Genomic DNA, 12,940 nt, shown 5'->3' on the forward strand with positions numbered 1-12,940 from the left:
CTGTTACATGAGTTCTGGGAATATGATTCGGGTTACCAGGCTTGTACTTCAAGCATTTTTACCTGCTGACCCATCTCATCAGCCCTTGCCTGTCTTATAAAAATAGAATGGAAAGTGACAGGTGTAACCCCTGTTTCCCACCTTGTCCATCTGCTCCAGCTGTGTGACCTTCTTAATATGCCCTAGCTTATGGGTTTTCTGCTGACTGTTTTCTCTGCCTTGGATGTCCCATAAGTGCACAGCTAATGCCTTCTCTTTCAAGCTTGAGTTAAACCTTATATTATGCATTGGCCATGCCCCTTCTAATCTTGCAATATATTTCACTTCCTATGCCTGAATCTCTCTACTGCATTCTTTTTCCATTTTTGTTTTTTGTTTTGTTTTTTTCCTCTTTCTATTTTTCTCCATACTGTGTTGTGTTAAAAACTCCAACACACACATGCTGCATATAGTATACACTTCTAGCTCAACTTTCTTGCTTTATTATGTCCAAGTCACTGATGTAGCACATGTGCAGCTTATATAGCACACCATTCAGTGAATGACTATGCATGGCTTATTTACAATGAGCAGTCATATCCAGTTACATGAAGATTTCACTCCCTCCTGAAGTTACACAAAAACACTCTTAACACAGAATGGGTACAACTCTGAAAGAAGACCTGGAGACATTATCAGATGTGGGGGTAGGGGAGGGAACAATTTAATTTCCAGAAGGGAAAAAGCAGAGAACTATAGACCTGCCTCAGAACTCTGATATAGAGTCTCCAGTTCTAGAATATATGACTATCTGCTTTGCAGAACCTAGGAAAGAGGAAGAAGACCTAAAAACATAACAGTAAACAAAGAAAGGCTACCTATTTATTGGCCCTCCCTTTTCACTATTAAGAAATCAACATGTTTCTAATCTTTTACTTTCTTTGTCCACATTGTCTCTAATATCCTGGAATTTTATGCCACTCCTCATCAGTAAGTTAAGCTACCAGTTTTCTGCTCTCTGCCAATATTTTTAAGCATGTCATAGAAAGCCAGAGTCTCTCTCAGTTTGGCTGGAATGGTGCTTTGCTCTTCTCACTCTGCAAGGAGGGTCTGCTTGGTGTGCAATCCAACCTATTTGTATGTAACACTTCAATTTTCTTTTTGAGAAGTTGGAATTCTTCTTTAAGGATGTAGCACCTGCCAATTATCTTTAGGAAGCAGGATGTTTGGGAGAATATGCAAAGTTGACCGCAAAAAAACAAAAACAAAAATACCAAAAACAAAAAAAACCCAGCTGCTTCATTTTGCCAAGAAGGTTATCAAAACTTCCTTTCATGAAGCAGAGAAACTTCTCTGTGCACTAAGAAATTGGGAAAGGACTAATTCCACAGTCTGGGATGCCCTCCAGATTCTTTAGAATAACCTGTTCAACAGCCTGCATCACATCTCAAACAGGTGGCTAGGTAGAAATGCTTTGTAGATCCTCAGTAGGTAAGTCTGCTGTGAAGCCAAAGAGCTGCACCTCAGATGCTATCAGATCCACTGACATCTTGCTTTACTTTGCTACCTTCAATTATGAAAACTAATACTTCCACTACAATCAGGATAGTCTTTGATTCAACCCAACAAAATTCTATTTTCTTTCCTTCAAGTAGGCACCCACCAGGCACATTTCCTTCAATAACCAGTATGAATTCATGACCTGAAGAACCAGCTACTCTCTCCTTCAAGTTTCCCTCAGTTTTTATTAACTCATGTACTGTCACTTCTTTTCTGGATTAGAGTCCCTATGACTGAAATTAAACATGAGACATTCCCAGACCATCTCATCAAGTATAATGACCTTTAGAGTCAATAGCCATGGCAGACAAGACATAGAAACCACAGCCTGAAAAACATTTTCTAATTCAATTTCTCAATTATTACCTACTTTGAAAGAAAGCATGGCTAGAGAAATGATTCTTCTAAAATAACTTCGTAAGATGATTTCAATCTTTGTATTTTTCTCATTTATATATTTTCTGTATTAAAAGAAACCAGTGGCCCATGTCTTCTTGTTTTAGAATATTATAGATAATTGGTGTTGTGCTTACCTCAGCATGGAACACATTCAACATGGCCCCTTGGGCCTTTGAGTTGTTGAGGGTGTCAAATCCAAGGAAGTGTCTTATTAGTACAAACTTTTCACTAATTAAATAGCCAGCATGGATCAATCAATAGGTCATAGCTGTACCTCAGCTATTAATGTTTCTTCTCTACAACTAACTATCTTTGAAAAATGGAAACCTTGAGTTTGTCCTTGACTCTAGATGGACGTCTGCAACTATCCCTTTACTATGAAAAAACTCATTGAGCTGTCAAATGCTGTACAGACTTGCACTCATGACTTCCTATTATCCTTATATCCCTCTTTTTCTTTCTTTCTTTTTTTTCATAGCCAGATCTACACTATTCTGTGAAGATCCCCCATTGGTTTCCACATTTTTTAAAAATTTATTATTGTCTCTGCATTTTTGCTGTGAGTCCATGTTTCATCCTTTATCCTCAAGGGGCCTCATTCATCTATCAGAATATCATTTCATCATCTGACCCAATTGGTCACTTTATGGAATCATCTTTTCATTACATGACAAGAATTGCCTCTCTTTGGATCCTCTTGCCTCTCACCAGAGATCCCTTGTCATGCTTGATGAATATTTTCTCTATATGCTAAAGCCCACGAAAGCATCACTAAACCAAATCTTTTACTAGGCTCTAGACCCTTTGTCAAACTAGTTGTTGACCAAATAGCTCAAACTTGGAATGATCAAATGAGGACTCCTTTTTTTTTTTTCCCTTTTTTTAAAAAACTATTCTGGTCCACCTTCATTTCTTAGTAAATGTTTCTTCCTTTCTCCCAAGTGATCACTTTGGAGATCTAGAATCACCTTTGAGTCCTCTCCATATCAGATCCATTCACATATTCTTATGCATTTGCCTTCAAAATATCTTTTAAAAATGTTTTGAATCTGAACCTTATTCCCCCCCCCCCCCATCATTGCTCCCACTCTGTACTCAGCCTTATCTCATCTATAACAGTGTTCTTGTAATGCTCACCCTGCTTCTATATGGATCTCCTTCTGGCTTGTTCTCTGAACGTTATTTTAAACTCATGCATTGGATTACTTCATTTCTTAGCTCTGACTCTTGCTGAGCCTTCTTGTCCTACTAAGAGTAAATCCCACAGCTACTACAGAGGTCAACAAAGTTGACATGTACCTCTGCCACTAATTATGCCTCCGACTACATCACTTATGGCACTTTTTATTAAATATTCTGCTCCATCTACATGATACTTGCTGATCATCAAATCTTGGATTAACTGTTCCCTCTGCCGGGAGTGATCTTTTGCTTGGCAGCCCATCCAGACTTCTATTCATATTTTCATCCGATTGTCTTCCTTTAGAGACTTTTCGCTAACATGCCAGTGAAACATTCTTCCTTGTCTGCTCTATTCCATTTTCTTTTCCTGCTGTGTTATTTCCTTCGCAAGCATTAGCATAGTGTGACATTCGTATTTATCACCTACCTCCAGCCTTTGCATTATAAGGCCCCTGAATCAGAGATTACTTTTTAAATTTGAAATTTTAAACATTTAAAGGCTCTATACTTAGACAAGTACACTAGAATATGGCAGGCAAGAGGAATATGATGAATGAGTAAATAAAACTATCAAGAAAGGGATTCCTCTTTGCAATAGCTTACATATCCAGAACATTCTTTAAAAATATATACGATAGCTGCAACAATTTCTGAAAATCCTACCAGCTACGGTTACTGCCTTTTGGAAAGAGCTCATGTCATCTGACCAAAGAATGATGCAGTCTTATATTTAAAACCAATCTGGGAGAACATTTAATACATACTTTTATGTTGGTCCTGTATATCCAAAAAAAAAAAAGTTTCAACCACTTCACAGCTACCAAGAAACCCATCTTCTGCCCTTGTAGTTTGGATTGAAATCTGTCACGTCTCTTTTTTGAGCCTAAGTCGTGGAGCACTAGTTGAATGTATTATCCTCATGACAGTCCTTCAAATGTTGCAGACAGCTGGCTTGGTCTCTTTTGGACTTAGTTTTCCAGACTGAACACCTGTCATTCTTTCAATTGTTCTATATGCAACATGATTTTGAGCCCCCCTCCAGACCTCTACTGAATGCTTTTGAATTTGTTGTGCTTTTTCCATTCTATTGGGTTCCCAATGTGAACCCAACACTTTAGCTACAGTCTCTGTCTCAGAACTCAGGTCTCTGTCTTCTTTCTTTCTTTTTCTTATAATGCATTTTTTTAATTGAAAAGGTTTATATAATGTATTCTGAATACAGTTTTCTCTTCCCCACCTCCTTTCAGAACTTCCCTACTTGCCCACTCATGAAACTCCATGCCCTTTCTTTTTCTCTCATCAGAAAACAGACAAAAGGATAAACATCCATTAGAAAGTCCAACAAACCAGAATAAAACAAGAAACACACATACAAACATGCCACATAAATCCACACAATTAGAAATCACAATATATGTAAGGAAATACCAATAAGACAAAAAGATGTTCAAACAAAGCAATCTGAGACAAAAAGTCTCCAGAAACACCACTGAGTTTGTTTTGTATTCACCATCGACTATGGGGCATGGGATCTACACTAAGTATTGATAACACACTCAGCGAGACTCCGTTGGAAAAACTAATTTTTCTATTATAAGCAGATATCAATTGGAGATAGCTTCTTGGTTAGATATGGGATCCCTCTCTTAGGAATCCCATCTGGCTCAAACCTGTGCCTAACCAACGCATGTTTCCACAGTCTTTGTGAATTTGTATATATACACCAATCTTGTTTTTCCTTGGTGTCTTCTATCCCCTCTGGATCTTACAATCTTTCTGCCTTCTCTTCCACAAAGTTCCCAGATCCAGGGCTTTGAGTGGACCAACCCTAGGATCTAGTCCATCTTTGAAATGTTACCTCACATGAAGGCATCAGTACTGGAGAACCAAAGCTATAAGATCTCCATGACACAGGGTAACAATAGGATATCTATTAGGAGTCCTGGTGAGAACCCAGTATTGATAGTGTAGCAGAAACCAGAGACTTTGAAACAGACCAGTGACTAACTGCAATGAACATTTGCAAGAACAGGTCTTTGGGCAAAAGGGTATATTGTGTGATACCCTTAGCTTCCATAGCAATATTTTTTGTTTGTTTTCTCTTGAGGGCAAGAGGTTACAAGGGTAGAGGATGGATATGGAGGGACAGGGAGATGAGTAGAATTTGGGGGCATGATGTGAAATACATGAAGAATCAACAAAAAATTAAAAAAATAGAAGACATGCACCTGAACTATTTCTGCATGTTCTTAGTTCCCTTTCCCTTCCTGTTGTTTCTTTTTAAAAAATTCCATATTTTTCTTCTTCTTCTTCATCAACGGAAGTTATGATTAAGTTGTTCTGTCCAGGTCTTGAAAAGTCTGATTTTGAGAAAATTTAAAAATCTTTGAGTAGGACTTCACTTTAATCTCTGAACATTTTTTATCTATGCTTCAGTTCCCTCTTACTGTCTTTGAAAAAGTAAAACACTTCGACACTTCATTTCTTAATCATCCTACATGTATTCTCAGTCTCCTATGTTTTAAAATCATATCTTAAGTCTCTGTGTTTTAGTCATGTGTGGGCTGGGCAAGCATGTGAGCTTCAAAAGAGCCATCTTTTCTGAATTAGCACACTGATGGCTCCATCAAGGCCCTGGCCCAGTGGTAATCCTGAACACATGGCTCCACTGACCATTGCTGTGGCATATCAGATAACTTGATAAGAATTCACCATAGGCTGTTGTCCATATTATGCTCTTCGTTTGTATCATAGACTACCACAGGAGATCTCAAGAGCTTTTATGTTGGCCTAGGATCAGGATCACAGGTAAGGAGGACACAACATCTGCCCCAATACCAGAAGTAACTGGGACCAGTGGGACCTGGTCACCCAGGAACTCTGCCCGACCAGTGGCACAGTGTCCTTCCTGTCTGGGCTGGAGCCCTGAGCAGACGTTGAGTGCAAGCTCCAAAGCCAGTCCCACAACACCCAGAGGAAGATCCACTTCTAGGTTCTCTAGCACACCAAGGGTCATAGGATCAGAGGTGAAGAGGACACAAAATCTGCCCCAACACTTTAAGTAACTAGGACCAGCGGGACCCAGGCACCTAGGAACTTCCCCAAACCAGTGGCACTGGTTCCTTCTTGTCTGAATCAGTGCCGTGAGTAGACCTTGGGCACGAACTCCATAGCCAGTCCCACACCACCCAGAGGAAATTCCACTCTCAGGCTCTCTAACATGCCCAGGACTACAGGATCCCAGGACCACAGGATCCTAGAATTTCAGGATCCCACGACCCCAGGAGCTTGGTAACACTAGGATTTCAGAGTCCCAAAGGCAGCTTGACTCCCAGGAGGTCTGACACAACCAGGGTCTCAGGATCCCAGGATCCCAGAATCAAAGGATCACAGAGACAGCTGAACTCTGAGGAGCTCTGACACAACCAGGATCACAGGAAGGACTAAAGCTCAAAGCACACATTGTACCCCACACAATAATAGTGGGAGACTTCAACACCCTATTCGAAGCAATGGACTGATCATTGAAACAAAAAGTAAGCAGAGACACAGTGAAACTAACAGAAGTTATGAAACAAATGGATTGACAGATATTTATAGAATATTTCATCCTAAAGCAAAAGAATATACCTTCTTCCCAGCATCTCACAGTAACTTCTCCAAAACTGACCGTATGATTGGTCACAAAGCAAGCCTCAATAGATACAAGAATATTGAAATAATCCCATGCACCCTAGCAGATCACCATAGACTAAGGCTAGTCTTAAATACCAACAAAAACAACAGAAAGCACACGTATACATGGAAGCTAAACAATGCTCTACTCAATGATAACTTGGTCAAGGAGGAAATAAAGAAAGAAATTAAAGGCATTTTAGAATGTAATGAAAATATAGACATATCATACCAAAACTTATGGGACACATTGAAATCAGTGGTAAGAGGAAAACCCATAGCTCTAAGTGCCTCTAAAAAGAAACGAAATGGGGCTGGTGAGATGGCTCAGTGGATAAGAGCACCCGACTGCTCTTCCAAAGGTCCGAAGTTCAAATCCCAGCAACCACATGGTGGTTCACATCCACCCGTAATGAGATCTGATGCCCTCTTCTGGTGTGTCTGAAGACAGCTACAGTGTACTTACATATAATAAATAAATCAATAAATGTAAAAAAAAAAAAAAAAAAGAAACGAAATGGAGTTTACATTAGCAGTTTGACAGCACACCTGAAAGCTCTAGAACAAAAAGAAGCAAATACACCCAAGAGGAGTAGAGGCAGGAAATAATCAAATTCAGGGCTAAAATCAGCCAAATAGAAACAAAAACAACTATACAAAGAATCAACAAAACCAAGAGCTGGTTCTTTGAGAAAACTAACAAGATAGGAAACCTTTGGCCAGACTAACCAGAAGGCATAGAGACAGTATTCAAATTCATAAAATCAGCAATGAAAGGGGAAAGATAACAATGAAATACATCTTAAAAAAATTGTTTGTTGAAAATTAACAGTTGAAAATATTAAAATCATGTTCCATCAAAAAAGAAAAAAAAAGAAAAGAAAAAAATCTTTTCTGTTACCACTAACCACAATGCTTAGAAAATTTCCAGTTTACGTCCTTAGTAAAACTTGAACATAAAGGCTTGCTATGGATAAATTGATATTAGCTTCTAGCTCATTGTGGCTTTTTGAAGAAGCCTAAAATGACAACATACAGCCAGGTTAGAAAGTAAAGTAAGTATAAACACACATTCCAGTCCATTTGGCTGAAGGAGGACTTTCTTTGTGCTCAGTATTAACTCATTAAACATGTAGATATAACATGTTATCAACATGTTAGCTGATAACAGGGAAGATTAAACTGAGTCACAAGGATGTGAAGTCATTTTCTTGGGTCATTTATCTACTGAGCAGTGGAGTTCAGCCCCTCATTCACTTTCAGAACTTTAACACTTTCCTTTACGATGTTGTTCACACCTTTCCCTCTGTCCATGTGTTCCTCTTGGTGTGTAGCTCAGTTCTCTGCTATCTCCTATGAGCAACAGTGTAATGATAAATGATAGGAATTTAGGAAAATGAACTTAGCTATCCTTGAGTTCAATCTCAAGTTGTTTTATGTAAGTCACATCATACTTCTGAGCCTTGTTTTCTAAATCTTTATTAGGTTGAAGGTTGTAATATCCACTTTGTAGGGTTGAGATAAAGATTCAGTGTGAAACGTGCTCAGTAGAGGGTGTGTCACACTTTGGAGATGTCCCAGAGAACAGATGTTGTTGTTGTTGCCACAGTGTTGAAATCATTGTTATTATATAAGGTGGGTATGATTTCTACTCAAAGCTTCAAGGGTCCCGTGAAGGGACTTGAGATTATCAACCCATCGGCTCCATTTCAGCTTAGAGAGCTCTCCTTCTAGCTATCTAAGGGGCATCTTAACCAAATGCTGGGTTTACAAATTAGTCGTGCATCATTTAATGAAAGAATCATCTTCCTAAGTATCTATGGCCCACTCATTAATAACATGTCTGGGATTTGGTTAGGGTTTAACATTTAGCTCATTCTTCTTTCAGTGTCTCTCAGTGACAAACTTCATGTCACCTTAAAGTCTCCCCCAGGCATTTCTGCATTTCTGATTTTTCTTCCTTTCTTTCTTTCCTTCTTCTCTCTCTCTCTCTCTCTCTCTCTCTCTCTCTCTCTCTCTCTCTCTCTCTCTCTCTCTCTCTCTCTCTCTTCCCCCCTCCCCCTTCTCCTTCCCCTCCCCCTTTTCCCCCTTCTCTCTCAAAGATTTTTCTTTATTTTTTGTGTATGAATACAGCTATATACTGTAGCTGTCTTCAGACTCACCAGAAGAGGGCATCAAATTCCATTACAGATGGTTCTGAGCCACCATGTGGTTGCTGGGAATTGAACTCAGGACCTCTGGAAGAGCAGTCAGTACTTTTCACTGCTGAGCCATCTCTCCAGCCACATTTCTGCTTTCTTTTCCAGATGAAAGTTCCTCTGGAGTTTGGGCTCTTCAAAATTGTAAGTTGCTCTCTCATAATTCCCTAGCTTCTTTGGGCTTTCTAGTACCTGCTTATTATTCTTGTTTTACTTTTAGTCAGAGGAACTTCCTTACAGGGTAAGTAGACTCAAGCCTTCAAGGGTGTCATCTTCATCTCCTGGGAGTCATCAAAACACTGGTGACACCTTTCTAACCATGTCCCAGATTTCCAAGCATTTTTTACACATTGTCTCCTCTGATCTCCTCACAGGGCACTATCCATAAGATACATTGCCATTAGCCTAGCATCTCTCATTTCCTTGGAGATTTTTTAAAAGCAAATATTTTGTTCACCAAAGTACTGACTGGGTTGTTTTTAATCAAGAAAAGAAAATCATAATTGCTTTTAGTGTGAGACTGAATTGTGTTGGCTCATTGATAACTGCTACCATTTTTCTGATATAGTCTCTTAATGGGAGACATGCAATAATCTTTCATTAAAGATGCATGAGGATGCTAGCAATGCCGACACTGCAGAAACTGAGATTTGACTAGAGTCCCGGTCTGTCTTTCACAAGCTGTACGATTTTGAGTCAGGCACTTGTTTAATTTCTTTTACTAAAATCAGGTTATCTCATTCACTGTCTCATGGAGTTGGTACAGGTATTAGAGAACATGAAATATTTAACACAGTCTCTGACCCATAGGATGCACTGGAAGATAGTTTTAAACTGAATATTCTTACCCATGGTATAACCATCCTTGTTTCAGCTGCTTCATATATATCATGTCAATAAATATTCCCAGAAGTGTTTTAAGAGCTCTGTGACAGATTTTGAGTGTATTAGCCTTGAGTCCAACTAACCATGATGAATAAAAGGCAGCACCTATCTAGATCATCTGCTGCTGAAATCTTTGTGTTTCCTTCTGTCTTCCCTAGTTGTACTGGTTAGTTTTGTGTCAACTTGACACGGCTGGAGTTATCACAGAGAAAGGAGCTTCAGTTGAGGAAATGCCTCCATGAGATCCAACTGTAAGGCATTTTCTCAATTAGTGATCAAGGGGAAAGGCCCCTTGTGGGTGGGACCATCTCTGGGCTGGTAGTCTTGGGTTCTATAAGAGAGCAGGCTGAGCAAGCCAGGGGAAGCAAGCCAGTAAAGAACATCCCTCCATGGCCTCTGCATCAGCTCCTGCTTCCTGACCTGCTTGAGTTCCAGTCCTGACTTCTTTGGTGATGAACAGCAGCATGGAAGTGTAAGCCAAATAAACCCTTTCCTCCCCAACTTGCTTCTTGGTCATGATGTTTGTGCAGGAATAGAAACCCTGACTAAGACACTAGTCTTCAAGTTTGCCTTATTCTAAATATCTTTGAGGTCTTAGTTGGTCATTGCTTAAACTTATTGATCCATGCTGACATCTTTACTATCTATATAGATATACTGCACACATGGTTGTTGATACCTTTCAGTTATCTGTCAACCATTATGTCTAAGGCTGGGTTATATAGGTGAAGAAACAGGGAATTTTCTCTTGGGGAAGTCACAGAATGATATAAAGTACTATTAAAGGATGTTTACCCAAATTCTAAGATAATATATAGCCATATTCTCAAATGAATGGACCACCCAGGAAAAACAAGTGGAAGGTGTTGGTGATTAAGAGCACTTAGCAACCTGAGTGTCTCATATCCATAAAAATATGGAAACACCAGGTAGGGAGATGATTTGAAGTGGACTTCCTGGAAATGTAAGCTTGTATACTTAGAATTAGAGCTCAATTCTATTCTGAAGGGCTAAGCAATGCCTGCACCCTACCCTAGTCTTTTGAGGAAGGCTTTACTTAGCAAGAGCCACCAGAGTGTATCGATTGTAACTGAAAGTTGCAATCTGAAATAAGCATTAGATTGTTGTTCTCTCAAGATATTGTATGATTAATGGCCCACAGGAGAGATGGATGAATCAGCTAGGTTGTCCTCAGAAGTATGGCTGTTTTAATGAATCTAACATGAATATAAGCATAAAAAATCAGTATGGCTCAGGTCTGGACACAGGTCTCAGATGGAGCTTTGGGCACATTTCTGGGATTTGTTGAGGTTGTAAAAAATTAAAAAAACTCAGTTGCACTAATTGGTAGTGAGAAAAATTTACAAAGGTAGGGGATACTTTTTCTCACTGAATACATTTTATAGGGAATATAGTGAAATAGCTTCCTGTTCAAATTCCATGTATAACATTGGGCACCTGAGTGGACCTTGTTCAATGGGTGCTGAGATGACAAAAAGGTTTTTTGTTATCTTTTTTTCAGCATTATCTCCACTGGTGAAATTATTTCCAATTCACCTTTATCTCCCTATTCTCTGTATTCCATACCTGGACTCAGTTTTTCAAGGTACGTGTCCATTCCCATTCTTCCCATCCTGGCTACATAGAGTTTTCTATGAACTTCCATAACATTCCCTTCCTTCTTCAGTATTTGTTCTATGTTCCCTCATTGCTCTGTGAAAAACCAAGATTTCAATACTCACGAAGAGAACATTTCTGCCCTGCTTTAAAGGACAAGCTAGTTTATTGCATTCAAAAACTGGCTGTGCTCTTTCCTTCACACCTACGTTGTCTTGAAAACCCTTTTGGCAAAGCCTGTTAGGAAGAATTTGTGGAGAACACAGACACTATTCAGTGTTGACTTGGATCCATTCCTAGGGTTGGTCTCTATTTCAGGAGGGGTAACATTGGTACTCTGCTGAATAGTGCTCACACCCCTGTAGTATCACTCCTAGTTTCCCCATAGTATTACAAAGAATTAAACTGCAAACTGCATGCTGTGGATAGCAGAAATCTATTTTTGTTTATTTCTGGAAGACTGAATACTAACATCAAGATGTTTGATAGATACTTGATTGTTTTAATACCAAGACTGTTCCACAAGGCTTGCCTAAATTCTAGTCATCCATGGGTCAAATCTTTGAGTTATATGCTCTGTTCCAATACTGCCTTTATCTTCACGTGGAATCCCACCTGTATGCATTCATGCTTCTAAATTTTCTCTCTATAAGAAATCCAGTTGTTTTCAGGCAGCACCACAGACCAGGACAGCTGAATGGCTTTTGGTGGTAACAGCATGGCCATGGGCAAGACCATGGTTTTAGGTGGTAGCATAGATCATGGACATTAGCAATGTCTTTGCTGGTAACATGGGTCACAGACATCAACTCAGCCCCTGGATGCTTCAGAGCCATAGACCCCTTGGCAATAGTTTAGACTACAGACATCAACATGGTCTTAGATGGTAGCATAGGGTATTCTTATCTGATTGCCCTCCAGTGGCATCATTGCCCATGGACACCAACATGGTTTTAGGTGGCAGCACAGGGTGGAGTACATTATGTCACATCCCCAAATAATCAATAAATATTATTTTTAATAATAATAATAATAATAACAGCAATGATAAAATACTACCAGTTGTATTATGCTAGGAACCCTGTCTTCATTTTAAATGAATTAATCTTATTTGCCATATCTTGATGTTCACATAATCTCACATAATTTGCCATATCTTGATCACATAATCCTCATAATTCTGAGGATTAGAATATCAGCATATAAATTGGGAGTTAGGGGTAAAGCATCTACAAAATGTATCCCACAACAATTATCTGTAATCTTTTCTAACTCTTCTAGAATATATTTGCTCCTAGCTCTTCAGGGAAGCCTGACCCATGTGCACATTAGACACTCTTGGTCTCTCAAAACAACCCCCCTGTAGAACCTGGGCCAATTGTGCTTGAGGGCCTTTCATATTCCCATTGGAAATGTTCTTATTTTTTCCCCCCAAATTTCCTTTT

General features: G+C 39.2%; 1 pseudogene; it reads right to left on the reverse strand.

Moving 5' to 3' along the window:
* Positions 1–892: 892 nt before the first annotated feature.
* LOC110310053 (protein MIS12 homolog) lies at positions 893–1,528 on the reverse strand (annotated as a pseudogene).
* Positions 1,529–12,940: the final 11,412 nt, after the last annotated feature.

Source organism: Mus caroli, unplaced genomic scaffold, assembly GCF_978045245.1.
Source record: "Mus caroli unplaced genomic scaffold, Mus_caroli_1 scaffold_16, whole genome shotgun sequence".
NCBI classification, from domain to species: domain Eukaryota; kingdom Metazoa; phylum Chordata; class Mammalia; order Rodentia; family Muridae; genus Mus; species Mus caroli.